The sequence below is a fragment of the Somniosus microcephalus genome, chromosome 29 (genome assembly GCF_052327205.1).
Source record: "Somniosus microcephalus isolate GS21.2 chromosome 29, FLI_Smic_1.0, whole genome shotgun sequence".
In the NCBI taxonomy this organism is placed as follows: domain Eukaryota; kingdom Metazoa; phylum Chordata; class Chondrichthyes; order Squaliformes; family Somniosidae; genus Somniosus; species Somniosus microcephalus.
This window is the reverse complement of record NC_141015.1, coordinates 37,962,523-37,985,556: the sequence shown is the minus strand read 5'-3', so window position 1 is coordinate 37,985,556 and position 23,034 is coordinate 37,962,523. Positions and strand designations below refer to the sequence as shown.

The 23,034-nt window shown below is 47.7% G+C and overlaps 1 protein-coding gene across 2 annotated transcripts in view; it reads right to left on the bottom strand.

The window, feature by feature from the left end:
- LOC147098655 (prolyl 4-hydroxylase subunit alpha-1-like) overlaps window positions 1-22,877 on the bottom strand; it is a 121,577-nt gene extending 98,700 nt beyond the window's left edge. The window contains exon 1 of one of the 2 annotated variants that reach the window (XM_085970635.1): window positions 22,733-22,877. The gene's annotated coding sequence lies outside the window, so the exon portion shown is untranslated. The remainder of the gene's footprint in view (window positions 1-22,732) is intronic. The other variant, XM_085970634.1, reaches the window with a different exon arrangement.
- Window positions 22,878-23,034: the final 157 nt, after the last annotated feature.

Sequence of the window (23,034 nt, the reverse complement as noted above, 5' to 3'; positions counted from 1 at the left end):
GCCCTCCTGGACGCCGTCTTCCGAGTAGCGGGGAGCAGGCTGCGGGGCGCCTCTGCTCGCTCAGGAGAACCCTGGTGCCGGGGTCCACCGACCCAGACACGCCTGCAGTCCCCACCCCAGCGATGCTCCTGACTCAAAAGATGAGTGCTATTTCAGCTCCCTCTGGAAACTTCGACATGGCCGAGCTGCACGGGAAGCAGTGGAAGCAAGTACAGTGTCGTGCAGACACTTCTTGGAAGAGATGGGGAGGAGAGTATTCGCCCACCCTACAGAGCCGTAGGAAATGGACAGAAGACAAGCCGAATGTCAAAGTGAGAGATGTCGTCTTGCTGAAAGACAGCCAAGCACACAAACGAACGGTCAGTGGGACTAGCCGTCAAAACTCTGCCGAGCAGGGACAAGAGGGTCCACAAGGTGGAGGTGAAGACCGTCAAGGAAGAGACTGTCAAGGTGTTTCCGAGGCCAGTCTCAGAGATCGTAGTCCTCCTTTCCGAAGAAATCTAGAGAACGGACTCTGAGCGTGTGGCAGCCAAAGGACGTTTTCTCCAGGTTATTTTGTATCTGTAGTGGTACAAATGGAATTGTACCAAGCGGGGAGTGTGCTGTCTCTCCCTCTAACTTAACCTCACTGTATGTATTTAACTTACTTATATATGTATAACCTACCTGTTGGGGCCGTTGCCCCTTTAACTTACCTTTTAGGGCCATTGCCCCTTTAAGACGCGCCTTAGCGTGCTGACGTCACGTCACGTACAACGTAGCGTGCTGACGTCACGGCACGTACGACGTGACGTGCGTGAGGCGGCTGCCGGCCCGACTCGGCCTTCCAGAAAGGCTGCCGGCACAGCCCGGCCTAGCGTCTTCGGCCGCATCTACCAGCCGCCGGGAGTGACGCGATCTTCCGCTCCCGCGGCAAGCATCGGCTCAGCCTGGCCTCCAGCTCCCGCTCCCGACTTCGGCCTCCACGGCCAGAAACGCGACCACGCGCATCACGTGACGCCCCAAGCGCGGACAACGCTACCGAGCGTGATGAGGTCATCACGCTCCCCACAGGACTGCTACGTAGTCCTCGTGGAGTCCTCGCTGGGACACAGACCTACACCACGGTGCTCCTACAGCAGCACAGGCTCCGGGCAGTTGTATTGTCCCCATGCTTGAGTCTTGGAAATTGTTTGTCTGTAAGTATTTTAGAATGCTATGGATGATTAATGTGCACTGTATGTTGTAGAAAATGTTTAGTTGTAACTTTTCTCTGTCTAGCTGATTAACTAGTAGCTGTATTTTCATACACTATGTACAGGGCTAATTTAAAGAGAATGCCTCCCAGTTTACTAAATGTACTGTGTTGCTCAGGCGTACCTAAATCTGTGTATACATATCAGTTATGCGCCTGTATACTAATGTGTGCTTCCATTTCTGTGTTGTATTTCAGTTTTACAATTAGAATCGTTCAGTAAAGCGTTACAAGAAAAGTCAAGCCTTGTGATTTTATTGGAAGATATCGAGTTGTTCGCTATCTGTCTAGCTCTGCATAGAATCGCGTTGCGAGGGCAGAACAGTGTGACTGCGAGTGAGGCAGGTACGGGGATCCAGGAGGTAGTAATGCAGGAGCCTCAGTCCCTGCACTTGTCCAATAGATTCGAGGTTCTTGCAACCCTTGTGGACAAGTGCGGGCACTGCGGGGAGGACGAGCAAACTGACCACGGCACCGTGGTACAGGAAGCCGTTCAAGTAGGGGGAGTAAAAAGGAAGGTGGTTGTAGCAGGCGACAGTATAGTTAGGGGGATAGGCACTGTTCTCTGCAGCCTGGAGTGTGAGTCCCAAAGGCTATGTTGCCTTCCTGGTGCCAGGGCAAAGGTCATCTCCCCTGGGCTGGAGAAGAACTTGGGAGTGGGAGGGGGAGGATCCAATTGTCATGGTCCATGTAGGTACCAACGACATAGGTAGGACAAAGAAAGAGGTTCTGCTGAGAGTTTGAGCAGTTAAGGACTAAATTAAAGAGCAGAACCACAAGGGTGATAATCTCTGGATTATTACCTGAGCCACGAGCAAATTGGCATAGGGTCAATAGGATCAGGGAGATGAATGCTTGGCTCAAAGATTGGTGTGGGAGAAGTGGGTTTCGATTCGTGGGGCACTGGCACCAGTATTGGGGAGAGAGAGAGCTGTTCCGTTGGGACGGACTACACCTGAACCATGCTGGGACCAGAGTTCCAGCGAATCGAATAACTAGGGAGGTAGATAGGGCTTTAAACTAAATAAGGGGGGGGGGGGGTCCTGGTGGAGAGAAATCTAGAATGCTAAAGAGAAAAGACAAGGAAGCAGTGCAGGAAAGTGATTGGGGTAAGGATAACCAGATTGTGTCAGGAAGGGACAGAGAATACAAACAAATAGGGTCCGGGTAAGAAAAAATGGTAATAAGGCAAATGGGGCAATAGTAAAAAAAATGTTAAGATGACTAAAAATGTTAAAGACAAATCTAAAGGTACTGTATCTAAATGCACAAAGTATTCTTAATGAGGTAGACAAATTAACAGCGCAAATAGATATCAACAGATACGATATAATTGCAATTACGGAGACATGGCTACAGGGTGACCAAGGCTGGGAGCTGAATATCCAAGGATATTCGATAGTTAGGAAGGACAAGCAAAAAAGAAAAGGAGGTGGGGTGGTGTTAGTAAAGGATGGAATAAACGGGTCGTTTTCCGAGTGGCAGGCAGTGACTAGTGGGGTACCGCAAGGATTGGTCCTAGGACCCCAGCTGTTCACAATATATATTAATGATCTGGACGAGGGAATTGGATGTAATATCTCCAAATTTGCAGACGACACAAAGCTGGGTGGGAGGGTAAGCTGTGAGGAGGATGTCGTGAAACTCCAGTACGATTTGGACAGGTTGGGTGATTGGGCAGAAACATGGCAAATGCACTATAATGTGGATAAATGTGAGGTTATCCACTTTGGTGGCAAAAACAGGAAGGCAGATTATTATTTGAATGGCAATAGATTGGGAGAAGGGGAAGTGCAGAGAGACCTGGGTGTTATTGTGCACCAGTCGCTGAAGGTAAGCATGCAGGTGCAGCAGGCGGTTAAGAAGGCAAATGGTATGTTGGCCTTCGTAGCAAGAGGGTTCGAGTACAGGAACAAGGATGTCTTGCTACAGTTGTACAGGGCCTTGGTGAGACCACACCTTGAGTATTGTGTGCAGTTTTGGTCACCTTACCTGAGGAAGGACGTTCTTGCCATGGAGGGAGTGCAGCGAAGATTCACCAGGCTGATACCTGGGATGGCAGGAATGACGTATGAGGAGAGATTGTCTCGATTGGGCTTATACTCACTGGAGTTTAGAAGATTGAGAGGGGATCTCATCGAAACCTATAAAATTCTGTCAGGTCTGGACAGACTAGATGCAGGAAGGATGTTTATGATGGCCGGGGAGTCCAGAACCAGGGGTCATAGTCTAAGGATAAGGGGTAAGCCATTTAGGACTGAAATGAGGAGGAACTTCTTCACCCAGAGAGTGGTGAACCTGTGGAATTCTCTGCCACAGAGGGCGGTGGAGGCCAGTTCATTAAATATATTCAAGAAAGAGTTGGATATATTTCTTGAGGCTAAAGGGATCAAGAGATATGGGGAGAAAGCAGGGACAGGGTACTGAATTTGGATGATCAGCCATGATCTCATTGAATGGCGGAGCAGGCTCGAAGGGCCGAATGGCCTACTCCTGCTCCTATCTTCTATGTTTCTAAATCACAGCAATAGTGAGAAAGGATATTGGCTCAGAAAATTCAAGATGTAGAATCAGTCTGGGTGGAGCTAAGAAGCACCAGGGGGCAGAAAACATTGGTGGGAGTTGTCTATAGGCCTCCAAACAGTAGTGGTAATGTAGGGGACGGCATCAAATAGGAAATTAGAGATACATGTAACAAGGGTACTACAGTAATCATAGGACACTTTAATCTACATAGACTGGCCAAACCAAATTAGCAATAATACTGTGGAGGATGAATTCCTGGAGTGTATACCAGATGGATTTTAGACCAGTACGTTGTGGAGCCAACTAGGGAACAGGCTATCCTAGATTGGGTATTGTGCAATGAGAAGGGGTTAATTAATAATCTTGTTGTGCAGGGTCCTTTAGGGAAGAGTGACCATAACATGATAGAATTCTTCATTAAGATGGAAAGTGAAGTCATCCAATCTGAAACTAGGGTCCTAAATCTAAACCAAAGAAACTACGAAGGTATGAGGAGTGAGTTGGCTATGATAGATTGGGGAGCTTCATTAAAAGGCTCGACGGTGGATAGGCAATGGCTAACATTTAAGGAACGAATGCATGAATTGCAACAGTTATAAGAAGAACCTAAGAAGAACATTCCTCTCTGGTGCAAAACACAAAAGGAAAAGCAGCCCAACCATGGCTAACAAAAGAAATTAAGGATAGTATTAAATCCAAAGGAGTCATATAAAGTTGCCAGAAAAAGTAGCAAGCCTGAGGATTGGGAGCAGTTTAGAATTCAGCAAAAATGGACCAAGAGATTGATTGAGGGGAGAAATAGAGTATGAGCAAACTTGCAAAGAACATAAAAGCTTCTACAAATATGTAAAAAGATTAGTGAAAATAAATGTAGGTCCCTTACAGTCAGAAACAGGAGAATTTATAGTATCCCAAACAGTAGTTGTAATGTAGGGCAGAGTATAAATCAGGAAATTAGAGGCGCATATATCAAGGGTAATACAGTGATCATGGGGGACTTTAATCTACATATAGACTGGGCAAGCCAAATTTGCAGTAATAGTGTGGAGGACGAATTCATGGAATGTATGCAAGATAGCTTTCTAGATCAGTATGTTGAGGAACCAACTAGGGAACAGGCTATTTTAGATCTAGTATTGTGCAATGAGAAAGGGTTAATTAATAACCTTGTAGTAAAGGGGCCTTTAGGGAAGAGTGACCATAATATGATAGAATTTTATATTCAGTTTGAAAGTGATTTAGTTAAATCCAAAACTAGGGTCTTAAATCTAAACAAAGCAAACTACATAGATATGAGGGGCGAGTTGGCTATGGTAGATTGGAAAACTACATTAAAAAGTATGACGGTAGACAAGTAATGGCTAGCATTTAAAGAATTAATACATCATTTACAACAAATATACATTCCTTTAAGGCACAAAAACCCCACAGGAAAAGTGGTCCAACCGTGGCTAACAAGAGAAGTTAAAGATAGTATTAGAGCAAAGGAAGAGGCTTATAATGTTGCCAAAAAGAGTAGTAAGCCTGAGGATTGGGAGGATTTTAGAATTCAGCAAAGGAGGACCAAGAAATTGATTTAAAAAAAGGAAAATGAGAGTAAACTAGCGAGAGACATAAAAACAAACTGTAAAAGCTTCTATAGGTATGTAAAAAGGAAAAGATTAGCGAAAGTAAATCTGGGTCCCTTACGGGCTGAGACAGGAGAAATTATAATGGGGAATAAGGAAATGGTAGAGAAATTAAACAAATACTTTGTGTCTGTCTTCACAGAAGGCGGCGCAAAAAACTTCCCGGAAATAGTGGAGAACCAAGGCTCTAGCGAGAATGAGGAACTGAAAGAAATTAGTATTAGTAAAAAAATAGTACTGGAGAAATTAATGGGACTGAAGCCGATAAATCCCCTGGACCTCATGGCCTACATCCTCAGGTTTTGAAAGAGGTGACTATAGAGATAGTGGATGCATTGGTTGTCATTTTCCAAAATTCCATAGATTCTGGAACAGTTCCCGCAGATTGGAAGGTAGCAAATGTAAACCCACTATTTAAGAACATTCCTTTCTGGTGCAAAAAACAAAAGGAAAAGCAGCCCAACCATGGCTAACAAAAGAAATTAAGGATAGTATTAAATCCAAAGAGGAGTCATATAAAGTTGCCAGAAAAAGTAGCAAGCCTGAGGATTGGGAGCAGTTTAGAATTCAGCAAAAATGGACCAAGAGATTGATTGAGGGGAGAAATAGAGTATGAGTAAACTTGCAAAGAACATAAAAGCTTCTACAAATATGTAAAAAGATTAGTGAAAATAAATGTAGGTCCCTTAGTCAGAAACAGGAGAATTTATAATGGGGAACAAGGAAATGGCAGAGCAATTAAGCAAGTACTTTGGTTCTGTCTTCATGGAAGAGGACACAAATAACTTCCCAGAAATGCTAGGGAACCAAGGGTCTAGTGAGAAGGAGGCATTAAAGGAAATTAGTATTAGTAAAAAAATAGTGCTAGAGAAATTAATGGGACTGAAAGCCGATAAATCCCCAGGGCCTGATAATCTGCATCCCAGAGTACTAAAAGAGGGAGCCATGGAAATAGTGGATGCATTGGTTGTCATCTTCCAAAATTCTATAGATTATGGAACAGTTCCTACAGATTGGAGGGTGGCAAATGTAACCCCACTATTTAAAAAAAGGAGGGAGAGAGAAAGCAGGGAACTACAGACCGGTTAGCCTAACATCAGTAGTAGGGAAAATGCTAGAGTCTATTACAGTATAAAGGATGTGATAACAGGACATTTAGAAAATATCAATGGGATTATACAAAGTCAACATGGATTTATGAAAGGGGAATCGTGTTTGACAAACCTACTGGAGTTTTTTGAGGATGTAACTGGTATAATAGATAAGGGAGAACCAGTGGGTGTGGTGTATTTGGATTTTCAGAAGGCCTTTGATAAAGTCCCACATAAGAGGTTAGTGTGCAAAATTAAAGCACATGGGATTGGGGGTAATATATAGCATGAATTGAAAATTGGTTAACAGACAAGAAGCAGAGTAGGAATAAATGGGTCTTTTTCGGGGTGGCAGGCGGTGACTAGTGGGGTACCACAGGGATCAGTGCTTGGGCCCCAGCTATTCACAATATATATCAATGATTTGGATGAGGGAACCAAATGTAATATTTCCAAGTTTGCTGACGACACAAAACTAGGTGGGATTTTGAGTTGTGAGGAGGATTTAAAGAGGCTTCAAGGCGATTTAGACAAGTTGAGTGAATGGGCAAATACATGGCAGATACAGTATAACGTGGATAAATGTGAAGTTATCCACTTCGGTAGGAAAAACAGAGTATTATTTAAATAGTGATAGATTGGGAAATGTTGATGTATAGAGGGACCTGGGTGTCCTTGTACACAGTCACTGAAAGCAAACATGCAGGTACAGCAAGCAGTTAAGAAGGCAAATGGTATGCTGGCCTTCATTGCAAGAGGATTTGAGTACAGGAGCAAGGATGTCTTACTACAGTTATACAGGGCCTTGGTGAGACCACACCTGGAGTATTGTGTGCAATTTTGGTCTCCTTACCCAAGAAAGGATATACTTGCCATACAGGGAGCGCAGCGAAAGTTCACCAGACTGATTCCTGGGATGGCAGGACTGCCGTATGAGGAGAGATTGGGTCGACTAGGCCTGTATTCACTAGAGTTTAGAAGAATGAGAGGGGATCTCATTGAAACGTATAAAATTCTGACAGGGCTAGACAGACTGGATGCAGGGAGGATGTTTCCCCTGGCTGGGGGATCTAGAACGAGGGGTCACATTCTCAGGATACGGGGTAGGACATTTAGGACTGAGATGAGGAGAAATTGCTTCACTCAGGAGGGTGGTGAACCTGTGGAATTCTCTACTTACAGAAGGCGGTGGAGGCCAAGTCACTGAATATATTTAAGGAGGAGATACAGTAGATAGATTTCTAGACAGAAGGCATCAAGGGGTATGGGGAGAGAGTGGGAATATGGTATTGAGATAGAGGATCAGCCATGATCGTGTTGAATGGCGGAGCAGGCTCGAAGGGCCGAATGGCCTACTCCTGCTCCTATTTTTCTATGTTTCTATAGTATCCCAAACAGTAGTTGTAATGTAGGGCAGATTATAAATCAGGAAATTAGAGGCGCGTGTATCAAGGGTAATATAGTGATCATGGGGGACTTTAATCTACATATAGACTGGGCAAACCAAATTTGCAGTAATAGTGTGGAGGACGAATTCATGGAATGTATGCAAGATAGCTTTCTAGATCAGTAGGTTGAGGAACCAACTAGGGAACCGGCTATTTTAGATCTAGTATTGTGCAATGAGAAAGGGTTAATTAATAACCTTGTAGTAAAGGGGCCTTTAGGGAAGAGTGACCATAATATGATAGAATTTTATATTGAGTTTGAAAGTGATTTAGTTAAATCCAAAACTAGGGTCTTAAATCTAAATAAAGCAAACTACGTAGATATGAGGGGTGAGTTGGCTATGGTAGATTGGAAAACTACATTAAAAAGTATGACGGTAGACAAGTAATGGCTAGCATTTAAAGAATTAATACATCATTTACAACAAATATACATTCCTTTAAGGCACAAAAACCCCACAGGAAAAGTGGTCCAACCGTGGCTAACAAGAGAAGTTAAAGATAGTATTAGATCAAAGGAAGAAGCTTATAATGTTGCCAAAAAGAGTAGTAAGCCTGAGGATTGGGAGGATTTTAGAATTCAGCAAAGGAGGACCAAGAAATTGATTTAAAAAAAGGGAAAATAGAATGAGAGTAAACTAGCGAGAGACATAAAAACAAACTGTAAAAGCTTCTATAGGTATGTAAAAAGGAAAAGATTAGCGAAAGTAAATGTGGGTCCCTTACGGGCTGAGACAGGAGAAATTATAATGGAATAAGGAAATGGTAGAGAAATTAAACAAATACTTTGTGTCCGTCTTCATAGAAGAAGGCACAAAAAACTTCCTGGAAATAGTGGAGAACCAAGGGTCTAGCGAGAATGAGGAACTGAAAGAAATTAGTATTAGTAAAAAAATAGTACTGGAGAAATTAATGGGACTGAAAGCCAATAAATCCCCTGGGCCTGATGGCCTACATCCTCGGGTTTTGAAAGAGGTGACAATAGAGCTGGTGTATGCATTGGTTGTCATTTTCCAAAATTCCATAGATTCTGGAACAGTTCCCGCAGATTGGAAGGTAGCAAATGTAAACCCACTATTTAAGAAAGGAGGGAGAGAGAAAACGGGGAACTACAGACCAGTTAACCTGACATCAGTAGTAGGGAAAATGCTAGAATCTATTATTAAGTTTGTGGTAACAGGGCACGTAGAAAATAATAATAGGATTGGGCAGAGTCAACACGGATTTATGAAAGGGAAATCGTGTTTGACAAATCTGTTGGGGGTTTTTGAGGTTGTAACTAGCAGAATAGATAAGGGAGAACCAGTGGATGTGGTGTATTTGGATTTTCAGAAGGCATTCGATAAAGTGCCACACAAGAGGTAATTAAACAAAATTAGGGCTCATTGGATTGGGGGTAATATACTAGCATGGATTGAGGATTGGTTAACGGACAGATAAGAGAGTAGGAATAAACGGGTCACTTTTGGGTTGGCAGGCTGTACCTAGTGGGGTTCTGCAAGGATCAGTGCTTGGGCCTCAGCTATTCACAATCTATATCAATGATTTGGATGAGGGGACTAAATGTAATATATCCAAGTTTGCTGATAATACAAAGCTGAGTGGGAATGTACGTTGTGAGGAGGATGCAAGGAGGCTTCAAGGGGATATAGAGAGGCTAAGTGAGTGGGCAAGAACATGGCAAATAGAATATAATGTGGAGAAATGTGAAGTTATCCACTTTGGTAGGAAAAATAGAAAAGCAGAGTTTTTAAATTGAGAGAGATTGGGAAATGTTGGTGTTCAGAGGGACCTGGGTGTCTTTGTACATGAATCATTGAAAGTTAACATGCAGATACAGCAAGCAATTAGGAAAGCAAATGGTATGTTGACCTTAATTACAAGAGGATTTGAGTAAAGCATCTTACTGCAATTATATAGGGCTCTGGTGAGACCACACCTGGAGTATTGTACACAGTTTTGGTCTCCTTACTGAAGGAAGGATATACTTGCCATAGAGGGAGTGCAATGAAGGTTCACCAGACTGATTCCTGGGATGGGGGGATTGTCCTATGAGGAGAGATTGAGACTAGGCCTATATTCTCTGGAGTTTAGAAGAATGAGAGGTGATCTCATTGAAACACACAAAATTATTACAGAGCTTGACAGGGTCGATGCAGGGAGGATGTTTCCCCTGGCTGGGGAGTCTAGAACCAGGGGTCACAGTCTCAGAATATGGGGTCGGCCATTTGGGACTGAGATGAGGAGAAATTTCTTCACTCAGAGGGTGGTGAATCTTTGGAATTCTCTACCCCAGAGGGCTGTGGAGGCTCAGTCATTGGGTATATTCGAGACAGAGATTGATAGATTTTTGAATATTAAGGGAATCAAGGGATATGGGGATAGTGCAGGAAAGTGGAGATAAGGTAGATCAGCCATGATCTTATTGAATGGCGGAGCAGACTCGAAGGCCAAATGGCCGACTGCTGCCCTTATCATCTTCTAAATAATGTTGCTGCGAGCAATGCCAAAGGTGTTCTGGTAGTATAGAAATAATATGGAGGGGAGTGCTTCTTGCAAGATTATAAAATTTGTTTGAGACTAGGTTATGTGACCAAGTGTTACAGAGATTGACATCGGCCACAGACCAACTAAATGGATGGGCTAAGGCATGGCGGATAGACTTTATGTACTATGCGAGTGCGTGTACTATTTCATAATGGACGGATAGTAAGCAAGATTGGGTGAAGCTTTTTGGGGAATGGGGCACCTTGACCTTGAAGAATTATTATTAGTAAATTAGTACCAGCAGACATGGAAATCTTCCAGCATTATATCAGTAATGTGCTATTTCATATGGATTGATGGTAAGTGAGATTGGGTCAAGCATTTTAGGGGACGGGGCATCTTGACCTCTAATTAAAATGGTTATTCAAGTACAGGTAAAATGCTGCCCCACCCACAGTGCCCATTAGTCATGGAAAGCTTCCAGGTGAACTGGTAGGCATCACGTACTAGTACTCGTTTACCTGGGCACACACCAGAGATCAAAACAATAGTAAGAAACAAAAACTTGCATTTATACAGCACCGTTAACGTAGTTAAACAACCCAAGGCGCTTCACTGGCGTGTAATCAGACAAAAATTGACACCGAGCCAAAGGAGGAGACATTAGGGCATGTGGCCAAACGCTTGGTCAAAGAGGTCGGTTTTAAGGAGCATCTTAAAGGAGGAGAGAGAAGTGGAGAGGTTTAGGGAGGGAATTCCAGAGTCTAGGGTCTAGGCGGCTGACGGCATGGCGAAGGAGTGGGAGCTGCACAAGAGGCTAGAATTGGAGCAACGCACAATTGTTGGAGAGTTGTAGGCCTGGAAGAGGTGAGAGGGAGAGGTGAGGCCATGGAGGGATTTAAACATGAGGATGAGAATTTTAAACTCGAGGCATTGATGGACCAGGAGCCAGTGTAGGTCAGTGAGCACCAGGATGATTCCTTGAAAAAGTGCAACATCCCCACCGACACCTGGGAATCCCTGGCCCAAGACCGCACAAAGTGGAGGAGAAGCATCCGGGAAGGCGCCGAACACCTCGAGTCTCTTCGCCGGGAGCAAGCAGAAGCCAAGCGCAAGGCAGCGCACGTCAACCCAAGCACCCCACCCACCCGCCCCCTTCAACCACCGTCTGCCCCACCTGTGACAGAGACTGTAGGTCCCGCATTGGACTCATCGGTCACCTGAGAACTCATTATTAATGTGGAAGCAAGTCATCCTCGGTTCCGAGGGACTGCCTAAGAAGTAAGAAGATGGGTGAACGGGGCAGCAGAGATTTGAATGAGCTCAAGTTTCTGGAGGGTGGGAGATGGGAGGCCAACTAGGAATAGTCGAACCTGGAGGTAACAAAAACATGGATAAAGGTTTCAGCAGAAGATGGGCTGAGGCAGGGGTGGAGACTGGCCATACTACGGAAATGGAAGTAGGCGGTCATGGTGATGTAGAGGATATGGGGTCAGAAGCTCAGCTCAGGGTCAAATAGGATGGCGAGGCTGCGAACAGTCTGATTCAGCCTGAGACAGTGGGCAGGGAGGGAACGGGGTTTGTGGCAGGGGCCGAAGACAATGGCTTCAGTCTTCCCAATGTTTAATTGGAGAAAATTTTGGCTCATCCAGGACTGGATGTTGGACAAGCAGTCTGACAAAACAGAGGCAGTGGAGGGGTTGAGAGAGGTGTTGGTGAAGTAGGTGTTGGGTGTCATTAGCGTGCATGTGGAACCGGATATGTTTTTGGATGATGTCGCCGAGGGGCAGCATGCAGATGAGAACTAGGAGGGGGGCCAAGGATAGATCCTTGGAACCCCAGGAGGTAACAGTACAGGGGCAGGAAGAGAAATCATTGCAGAAGATTCTCTGGCTACGACTGGATAGGCACGAGTGGAACCAGGCGAGGGCAGTCCCACTCAGCTAGACAACGGGGGAGCCCTGCGTTGAAATGCCAATTGATACACACTTGTGAGTGGCAGATCTTGCTAAGCCCAGGAACAGATGCACCAGGAAATCTATGACCTGCACACCAGTTAACATAGAAACATAGAAGATAGGAGCAGGAGTAGGCCATTCAGCCCCTCGAGCCTGCTCCGCCATTCAATGCGATCATGGCTGATCATCCAAACTCAGTACCCTGTCCCTGCCTTCTCCCCTTATCCCTTGATCCCTTTAGCCTTAAGAAATATATCCAACTCCTTCTTGAATATATTTAATGAATTGGCCTCAACTGTCTTCTGTGGTAGAGAATTCCACAGGTTCACCACTCTCTGGGTGAAGAAATTAACCAAAAATAAATTATTCCTTTTGGAATACTTAACCCCTCCTTCAGATTTTACAACAAACAAAATTTTAAAGAGGCTCCACCATGGACTTTTAACATAGCACCATCAAATGAATTTAGAGATTCAACACTTAGTGTAAAATCAAGCATCTCTTATTAGATACAAGGGTGGAGTAAATTGCTCCATTTAATCTTATTGTTTTCTCTTCAATTCTCCACGCTGCTTTCCACAACCCTCTCTCCTATCATGCCAGCTCCTTCCTGGTTCGGTCTAGTTACCCTCAACCAGCAGATAAATTCAAGATGTTTGGAAGGGGTGGGCGTGAAAGACAAGAGTCCGATTAGCTCAGTTTTCCTCCTTCTCGCCTGATCTGCAAGTCATAAATTTTAAACAGTCAAAACGAGTTGCAACGACAGGCAGCTGCAGGAATCCAATTTACACTTCTGGCTGCGGATGTCAGGCACAAAACTATCTGTGATGGAAATTCAACATTTATCATCCAAATGATTGCCTATTTTACTATTGGAATTATTCTTCCCGTCCAAGGGTTTGGGAAAAGGGGAAATCCAGCTGTGGAAAAAGCACATCGGGGCTTCACACTAATTGTAATCCACTATGGCAGTGAGGCAAGTTAGTGATTAGTGTGATCGATTCCAATGCCAGTGCATGCTCACTGAACTAACCTTTCAAGTGACCAGCATTTTATATAGTTTTATAATAACTCACCTCCCAACAGATAGCTTGGGGTGTGAACTTTTATTGCTTACAGATATTGACTGATCAAGTCTGAACAATGTTGTAATAACAGAAAATGCTGGAAAAACTCAGCAGGTCAGGCAACATCCGTGGAGAGAAATTAAGAGTCGACGTTTCGGGTCAAAACCCTTTTTCAAAACTGGAAAGGAAATGAAATAGATCGAAGGCAGGGCTGCGATAGAACAAAAGAAGTAAAGAGACATTAAGAGGTATTCAAAACCAGACGAGATGGTAATAGGACAGTGGAGACAAAGGACGGCTCAGATTAGGTGTGAAGTGTACTGGCAGGATGAGAGACAGCTGCCATGTGGGAGAGAGAAAAAAAAGGAAGGGGGGGGGGGAGGGGAAACCCAAAACAAAGGGGTGGAAAAAAAATAAAAGTAAAAATGTAATAGGGGCCAAGGTTATGATCTGAAATTGTTGAACTCGATATTGAGTCCGGAAGGCTGCAAAGTGCCTGAACAATGTTGTGCTGTTTTTCTTTTCATGCGGCATTGAATAAAAGACAAAGTAAAATTTAAAAGGCGCCACAGTGTCGAAAAATGATCTTGAAAAATAAGTTGCAGAATGGCTGCCAATTACAGTGCTGCAAATTCAGCTGACAGCTTGGGTAGTTAAGACGCTGCACGTGTATTTTTTTCCAGGAGAGCCCGAAACCAAAATGTATGTATAAACAGAAAATGCTGGAAACACTCGCAGGTCAGGCAGCATCTGTGGAGAGAGACACACAAGAGTTAACATTTCAGGCCGACGACCTTTCGGCAGAACTCTTTCTCTCTCCACAGATGCTGCCTGACCTGCTGAGTATTTCCAGCATTTTTCTGGTTTTATTTCAGATTTCCAGCTTCTGCAATATATCTTGCTTCTGTCTGCTCTTATTCCAGTTACCTCTGCCACTGTTCTACTCCTGTCATGATCTCACTGCCACCTGTACAATCACTCTGCCAAGACACAAGGACACTTTTGGCAGGTCCATTGTATTTTTTCAGAAATGTTTCAGGATAGAATTCATGGTGTCGCATACCCTGCCAATGAAAGGGGTGCATCTGAAAGTCAGCCAGACTTTGTGGCACGGATCACGTTTCAGAATATGAAGCAATGCAACAGTAAGAAACAGCTATCCGCTTTGTAAATGGAAAGATTAGGTATAATTGTAGGGTGATGGGCTAAAAATAAACAAATAAAGCATTTGTGTTAATTTCTAAAGGGAAAGAATTGAAAAACAGAGAACTTATGTTAAACTTGTATAGAACCTTGGTTAGACCATACTTGGAATACTGGTCTCCATATTATAAAAAGGATATAGAGGCACTGGAGAAGGTGCAAAACAGATTTACTAGATTGATATAAGAACTGAGAGGTTATACAGGAGACTTTGGTTTATCCGGAGGTTGCATGTCCGGAAACCTCGATCTACCAGCAGAAATCAGGAGCCGTTTTGTTAGGTTTTTTTTCTTCTCGTGGCTTTATTTTCAACAGTCAGGCTCTGGAAAGTTTCTCTGAAGCTGTTGCTAAGCTACAGAGATGCTTCCAAGGTACAGGCCGACTGTTTAGAAGCTGTTGCTAAGCAACAGTGTTTGTTGTCAGGTACGGAGATGAAAACCTCCGTATGCTTCAACATTAACACTGGTATGTCCGGCAGTTTTGATAGATCGGCAACACGCCGGTCCCGTCGGTGCCGGATATAACGTTTCCTGTACCATGAACAGGCTGGGGCTCTTTTCTCTAGAAAAGAGAAGACTGAGGGGTGACCTAATAGAGGTCTTTCAAGATTATAAAGGATTCAACAGGGTAGACATAGAAAAGATGTTTCCACTTGCGCACACCAGAACTAAGGGCCATAAATATAAGATAATCACTAATAAATCCAATAGGGGATTCAGGACACTCTTTACCGAGAGCAGTTAGAATGTGGAACTTGCTATCAGAGTAGTTGAAGCAAAGTCCCTCCCTAAACCTCTCTGCCTCTCTTCCCTCCTTCAAAATGCTTCTTAAAACCTACCTCTCTGCCCTAATTTCTCCTTATGTGGCTCGGTGTCAATATGTTTGATTAATGCTCCTGCGAAGCGCCTTGGAACATTTTACAGGAAACTTTTTTTTAATCCGGCACCGACGGGACCGACGTGGTGCCAGTTCATCAAAAATTCCGGATAACCAAAAGCTATAGTAAAAGATACGGAGAGCTGACAGCTCCGTATAAAGCAACAAACCCTGTTGCTTAGCAACAAGTGCAGAACAATGGCCACAAGTTCTAAGTGTCTCTGTAGCTTAGCAACAGCTGCAGCCACACCCTTGCACAGCAACAGATGGAGGAAGGCAAGTATAATATGAAGTAAAACTTACCTGAACCTACTCCTGAATTTTGCCGGTTAACCGAGATTTCCAGTTATTTAGGTGCCGGTAAATCGAAGGTTTCCTGTACTATGTTAAAGGCACTATAGAAACATAGAAGATAGGAGCAGGAGTAGGCTATTCGGCCCCTCGAGCCTGCTCCGCCATTCAATGAGATCATGGCTGATCATCCAAACTCAGTACCCTGTCCCTGCCTTCTCCCCATATCCCTTGATCCCTTTAGCCTTAAGAAATATATCTCACTCCTTCTTGAATATATTTAATGAATTGGCCTCAACTGCCTTCTGTGGTAGAGAATTCCACAGGTTCACCACTCTCTGGGTGAAAAATTCCTCCTCATCTCAGTCCTAAATGGCTTACCCCTTATCCTTAGACAGTGACCCCTGGTTCTGGACCCGGCCATCGGGAACATCCTTCCTGCATCTAGTCTGTCTAGTCCTGTTAGAATTTTATAAGTTTCGATGAGATCCTCTCATTCTTCTAAACTCCAGCAAGTATAAGCCCAATCGACCCAATCTCTCCTCATACATCATTCCTGCCATCCCAGGTATCAGTCTGGTGAATCTTCGCTGCCCTCCCTCCATGGCAAGAACATCCTTCCTCAGATAAGGCGACCAAAACTGCACACAATACTCAAGTTGTTGTTGAGTGGTGGCAGGTCATTCAATCATGAGGTACATCACCACCTAGCTCAATGCATTCCTTATCCAACATCCACACACATTTATTTCCCAGATAGACGAGCTGGATAGTGATCAGAAACAGAAACCGTGGTTTGACTTTTCCTCTCCCTCGTCCGGGGAACATTGAAGCTAATTGTAGTATTGGGGAAACACTGTGTGTATGTAGATAAACCTGTATAATCCCCTTTTAACTGCTGTATTCCCCTCCCCCCGCAAGACAGTTGCAAGCTGAGAGGAATAAGGCATGTTCAGACTTGCCTGCTGCTGAGAGAAGGAAAACCAATCAGGTTTCAGCAGGTGACCAATCCGTGAGTCATCACAGGTTCGCGGGCTTCACGAATTCAGTACTGTATTGTGAGAGTTGGAGTAAAGACCTATTTCTTGTAGCTCGCTGTGTTGCCTATTTCTTTACGCGGGAGACCGTAGTCCCCCACATTGGTGACCCCGAATGTCGGCGGCCGAAGCCCCCGACTCACGCAGCCCTACAGAGGCCAGCAACGACCCGACGGCAACCAGCAGCAGCCCGATGTCGGCCGGCGCCGTGTCCTTGAAGCGCCCCACCTTCTGGGAACACCAAGCACCAGCTTGGTTCGCGCACACGGAGGCCCAATTCACCCTTCGCAGGGTTCAAGACGATGAAGAAAGGTACCTCCACGTAGTCTCAGCACTAGCAAGCTCCACCGCCGCCGAAATTCTCGACCTGCTGGGGAACCCACCACAGACCGGCAAGTACTCAACCATTAAGGGCCGCTTGCTGCAGGCTTACGGCCTGTCCAGTGAGGAGAGGGCCCGCAGGCTTCTCTCACTACCAGGCCTCGGCGACTCTACCCCGACCCAGTTGATGAGCCGGATGCTTGCACTCCTGGGCTCGGAACCGCAGTGCTTCTTGTTTCGGGCCCTTTTCCTCAGCCTGCTTCCTCAGCAGGTACAGACTGCCCTTGCGGGGTCCCCGATCACGGACTGCGTACAACTGGCAGCCGCCGCGGACAAAGTCTTCGCCGTCGCCCAACTCGGCTGTGCAGCAGCGAGGCTCCCCGACACCACCGAGCGCGCGCCGCCACGTCAGGCCGCAGAACTATGCTACTACCACGCGCGTTTCGGCCACAAGGCCCAACGCTGCAGAGCACCCTGCTCTTTCGATCAAACCAAGATGGCCGCCCGGCCCAACGCACCAGCCGCGCGCCGCCACCTAGGCCCGCTCGACCGCACCCCCGCCGCCACGATGGCCATCGGCACCGCAGGTAAACTGCTGTACATAACCGACTCCCTTTCAGGGCGCAGATTCCTTTGCGACACCGGAGCCCAATGCAGCATAATTCCTGCCTCCCAGCTCGACATCCAGGCAGGCCGCAGCGGCCCACCCCTCGTGGCGGCAAATGGCGCAGCCATCGCTACTTTCGGAAAGCTACGGGCCGAGGTTTGTTTCAATGGCCAGCGATTTACGTGGGATTTCGTGACGGCCTCGGTGGCACATCCCTTGCTGGGCGTCGATTTTCTTTGCGCCCACAGACTCCTGGTCGACGTCCGCGACAGGCGCCTGATCGACGCAGCAACTTTCGCTTCACTGGCCTGCCAGCAGAGCAACAGCCCGGCCCTCGTCGGGTCCTGCTCCGCCCCGGCGCATGACGACTACGCCCGCCTACTCGCAGATTTCCCGAGGCTCACACAACCGACCTTCTCAGCCGCGGCAGTCAAGCATGGTGTCGAGCACCACATCGCCACTACGGGACCACCAGTGTTCGCCCGAGCCAGACGCCTGGACCCAGCCAAGATGGCGGTGGCCAAGGAAGAATTCGCCACGATGGAGAAACTGGGCATCATCCGCCGCTCGAACAGCCCCTGGTCGTCCCCCCTCCACATTGTGCCCAAGCCGGGCAGTGGTTGGCGCCCCTGTGGCGACTACAGACGGCTCAACGATGCCACCACGCCCGATAGATACCCCATTCCGCACATCCAAGACTTCTCGGCACACCTAGCAGGAAAGTCGGTCTTTTCTAAGGTCGACCTGATTCGCGGCTACCATCAGGTCCCCGTCCACCACGCAGACGTCCAGAAGACGGCGGTCATCACCCCCTTCGGACTGTTCGAGTTCCTGTGCATGCCCATCAGGCTCAAGAACGCCGCACAGGCCTTCCAACGGCTCATGGACTCCGTCCTACGGGACCTGAGCTTCCTGTTCGTCTATCTGGACGATATCCTCGTGGCTAGTACCAGCAAGGCCGAGCACATCGCGCATTTGCGCTCTCTTTTCCAGCGCCTCAGCCAACACGGGCTAATCATCAACCCGGCCAAATGCCAGTTCGGAGCAGCCCAAATTGACTTTCTCGGCCACAGAATCTCGCCAAGGGGAGCCATTCCCCTACCTTCCAAGGTGCAGGCGGTGGCAGACTTTCCCCAGCCCACCTCGGTCAAGGTGCTGCAGGAATTTTGGGGGATGGTCAATTTCTATCACCATTTCGTGCCCAAGGCCGCCTCACTCATGCGCCCCCTCTACGAAGCCACCAGGGGCAAAACGGGCAAAGAGCAACTCACCTGGTCCAGCGAGATGGCGACAGCCTTCCACCAGACCAAAAGTGCCTTGGCCAACGCCACTACTGGCCCACCCCATCCCGGGCGCCAAGACCACCCTCACCACGGACGCCTCGGATTTCGCCGTTGGCGCCATCCAGCAACAGTGGGTCGAAGGTGCGTGGCAGCCACTGGCATTTTTCAGCCGACAGCTGCACAAGAACGAGCAGGCCTACAGCACGTTCGACAGAGAGCTCCTGGCCCTGTTCCTGGCAATCCGGCACTTCCGTTTCCTTCTGGAAGGCTGGCCGTTCACTGCATTTGTGGACCACAAGCCGCTCACTTTCGCCATGGCCAAAGTAACCGAACCCTGGTCCGCGCGCCAACAGCGCCAACTCAACTTCATCTCGGAGTTCACCACGGACATCCGCCACGTCGCCGGCAAGGACAATTTGGTGGCCGACTGCCTCTCAAGACCCTCGCTCCACACAGTGCACCTGGGCGTCGACTACGCCAGCATGGCGAGAGACCAGGCCGCCGATGCGGAGATCCAGGCCCTCAGGACGTCAACCACCAGCCTCACTCTGGCCGACATCCACTTCCACGGAGCAGGCACAACTCTCCTGTGCGACGTCTCAGTCCCCTCGCCTAGGCCGGTCGTCCCATCCGCCTGGCGCAAGCGAGTTTTCGACATCATCCACGGCCTCTCACATCCAGGGATGCGTGCGTCTCAGAAACTCATGTCCGCCAAGTTCGTCTGGCCTGGACTCCACAAGGATGTGAGAGACTGGACCAAGACATGCGTGGCGTGTCAGCGCGCTAAGGTCCAGCAGCACACCAAGGCGCCATTGGAGTGTTTCCCGGTGCCAGAGAGGCGTTTCGACCACGTCCACGTCGATCTGGTAGGCCCCTTGCCGCCGTCGCACGGTTTCACACACTTGCTCACGATCGTCGACCGCACCACCAGATGGCCCGAGGCGATTCCTCTCGCCTCCACCACCACGACCGACGTTGCGCGAGCATTCGTCTCGACATGGGTGGCCCGGTTCGGCGCGCCGACCGACATATCCTCGGACAGAGGTCCCCAGTTCACCTCCCACTTGTGGAATGCCATCACCGCCGGCCTCGGCACCAAGTTGCACAGGACAACAGCCTACCACCCGCAGGCCAACGGGCTCTGCGAGCGCTTTCATCGTTCCTTGAAAGCCTCCCTCCGCGCCAGCCTGGCCGACACCAGCTGGATCGACAAACTACCCTGGGTCCTCCTGGGATTGCGCACCGCGCCCAAAGAGGACCTCCGCGCCCGAGATGGTCTACGGCCAACCGCTCAGAGTACCAGGCGACTTCCTCCCCCTGACAACGGCGCCGTGGTCGGCCGCCAGACAGCTTTCCCTGCACCAGGACGCAGCCCAGCAATTCCGTCCAGTGCCCACTTCGCAACACGGCCCGCAGCCGTCCTACGTGCCTCGAGACTTACGACATGCGGAGTTCGTCTTCGTGCGCCGGGACGCGCACAGAGGCCCGCTGCAGGCACCATACACCGGCCCCTTTCCAGTATTGGAGACGGGGGACAAAGCTTTTCTTATCGACGTCGGCGGGAAGCCGGACCTTATTTCAGTAGACCGCCTCAAACCGGCGCACCTGGACCTCAGCGTCCCGTTTCGGCCGGCTCTTCCCCCACGGCAGGGCAGACCTCCCGCGTTGCCGGCGGCCCCACAAGAGGACCAAGACACGCCAGAACATTACTTCCCGGCCACCGCCCCACCTTCGCCGGCAGCCCGTCCAGCCAGCCCACCGGCAGACCAGCCGACGAACCAACCGGCCGACCTCCCAGACAGCCCTCCTCACACGCCAGATGGCTACTACAGCCGCTACGGCCGCTTGGTCAAACCTCCGCAGAGACTGACTTTTACAGTTAACGAGGATTCTGGGGGGGCGTATGTGGCGTTGCCACATTGGGGAAACACTGTGTGTATGTAGATAAACCTGTATAATCCCCTTTTAACTGCTGTATTCCCCTCCCCCCGCAAGACAGTTGCAAGCTGAGAGGAATAAGGCATGTTCAGACTTGCCTGCTGCTGAGAGAAGGAAAACCAATCAGGTTTCAGCAGGTGACCAATCCGTGAGTCATCACAGGTTCGCGGGCTTCACGAATTCAGTACTGTATTGTGAGAGTTGGAGTAAAGACCTATTTCTTGTAGCTCGCTGTGTTGCCTATTTCTTTACGCGGGAGACCGTAGTCCCCCACAGTATCTCTCTTAAAAAGGTAACTATCTTCATCAAAGGAGAAAATGGCTGGAATAGCATCACATTAGTTGACTACAGTAACATTTTAATAGTATAATTACACAATTTGACACTGTGAAATTTCAGCTTGGTTCAGCCATCCCAGAAGGTCAGAAGGCTGTGGACTCGAGACCGAGTCCAGGCATTGCGCCTATAATCTAGACAAACACTTCTTATACTGAGAAGTGTAGAGGAACAGAGGGACCTTGGTGTGCATGTCCACAGATCCCTGAAGGTAGCAGAACAGGCTGATAAGGTGGTTAAGAAGGCATACGGGATACTTATATTCTATGCCTCGGCTAATAAAGACAAGAGCAGGGAGGTTATGCTCAAACTGTATAAAACACTAGTTAGGCCACAGCTAGAATACTGCATGCAGTTCTGGTCACCACATTACTGGAAAGATGTGATTGCACTAGAGGGGGTACAAAGGAGATTTACAAGGATGTTGCCAGGACTGGAGAATTTTAGCTGAGGAAAGATGGGATAGGCTGGGTTTGTTTTCTTTGGAACAGAGGCTGAGGGGAGACTTAATTGAGGTGTATAAAATCATGAGGGGGCCAAGATAGAGTGGATAGGAAAGACCTATTTCCCTTAGCAGAGAGGTCAATAACCAGGGGACATAGGTTTAAAGTAATTGGTAGAAGGATTAGAGGGGAGTGGAGGAGAACTTTTTTCACCCAGAGGGTGATAGGGGTCTGGTCTGGAACTCACTGCCTGAAAGGGTGGTAGAGGCAGAAACCCTCATCACATTTAAAAAGTACTTGGATATGCACTTGAAGTGCCGTAACCTACAGGGCTACAGACCAAGAGCTGGAAAGTGCGTTTAGCCTGGATAACTCTTTTTCGGCTGGCACGGGCACGATGGGCTGAATGGCCTCCTTCTGTGCCGTAAATGTCTATGATTCTGTGCGGTACTGGGAGCGCTGCATTACCAGAAGTACCGGTCCATTTGAGATGTTAAACCGAGTCTCTGCTGGTCTTTAATGTGGACGTTAAAAGACCCCATGACACTGCACGAGGAGCAGGGAGTCGTCTCGGAGTCCCGGCCAACATTCCTCCCTCAACCAACATTACCAAAAACAGATCAGCTGGCCATTCACCTCTGTAGTTTGCGGGATCTTGCCGTGTACAAAATGGCTGCCTTATTTGCTCACAAAACAACCATTAAAATGTAAAGCACTTTGGGACATTTCCTAGAGAGGTAGTAAGCTGCTTTATAAATGCAATTTTGACTTTCAAATAGCATTGAGTGGCAAACATGGATTACCCAGTATATAAAAAAGGTATATTCTGCCCATTTAAAGGCTGTATAATATTAGTTAAGCAGTTTCACTGAGTGAATGAGACTTTGCAAACTAAGTGGCACCGTCAGATAATTCTTTCTATGCAGGAGAGGAGTGAAAAAGCTGCTGTAAATCCTACCTAGGCCTTGTCTGTGCGGGGAGCTCGGCTCAATCCTGCTCCCTAACCGGGGCCTCCTCTGGCTTTCAGTCAGGACTCCGGCTCAGCGCACCTTTCCCTGTCAGTCTGCGCCCGAGAGGCGGGCCTTCCCCCTCTTCCCCCTCCTCCCGCCCACAGGCAGGCCTTGTGGCCAGCCTTGGCTCGCTTACCCCGTCCCACAGCCCCTCCCTCGGCCCACAGCCCAGCCCAACTCCGGCTCCTTCTCTCCGGGACGTGCAGCTCCTCACACTCCACACATCCGGGCCAACGCTGCGGGAATGACC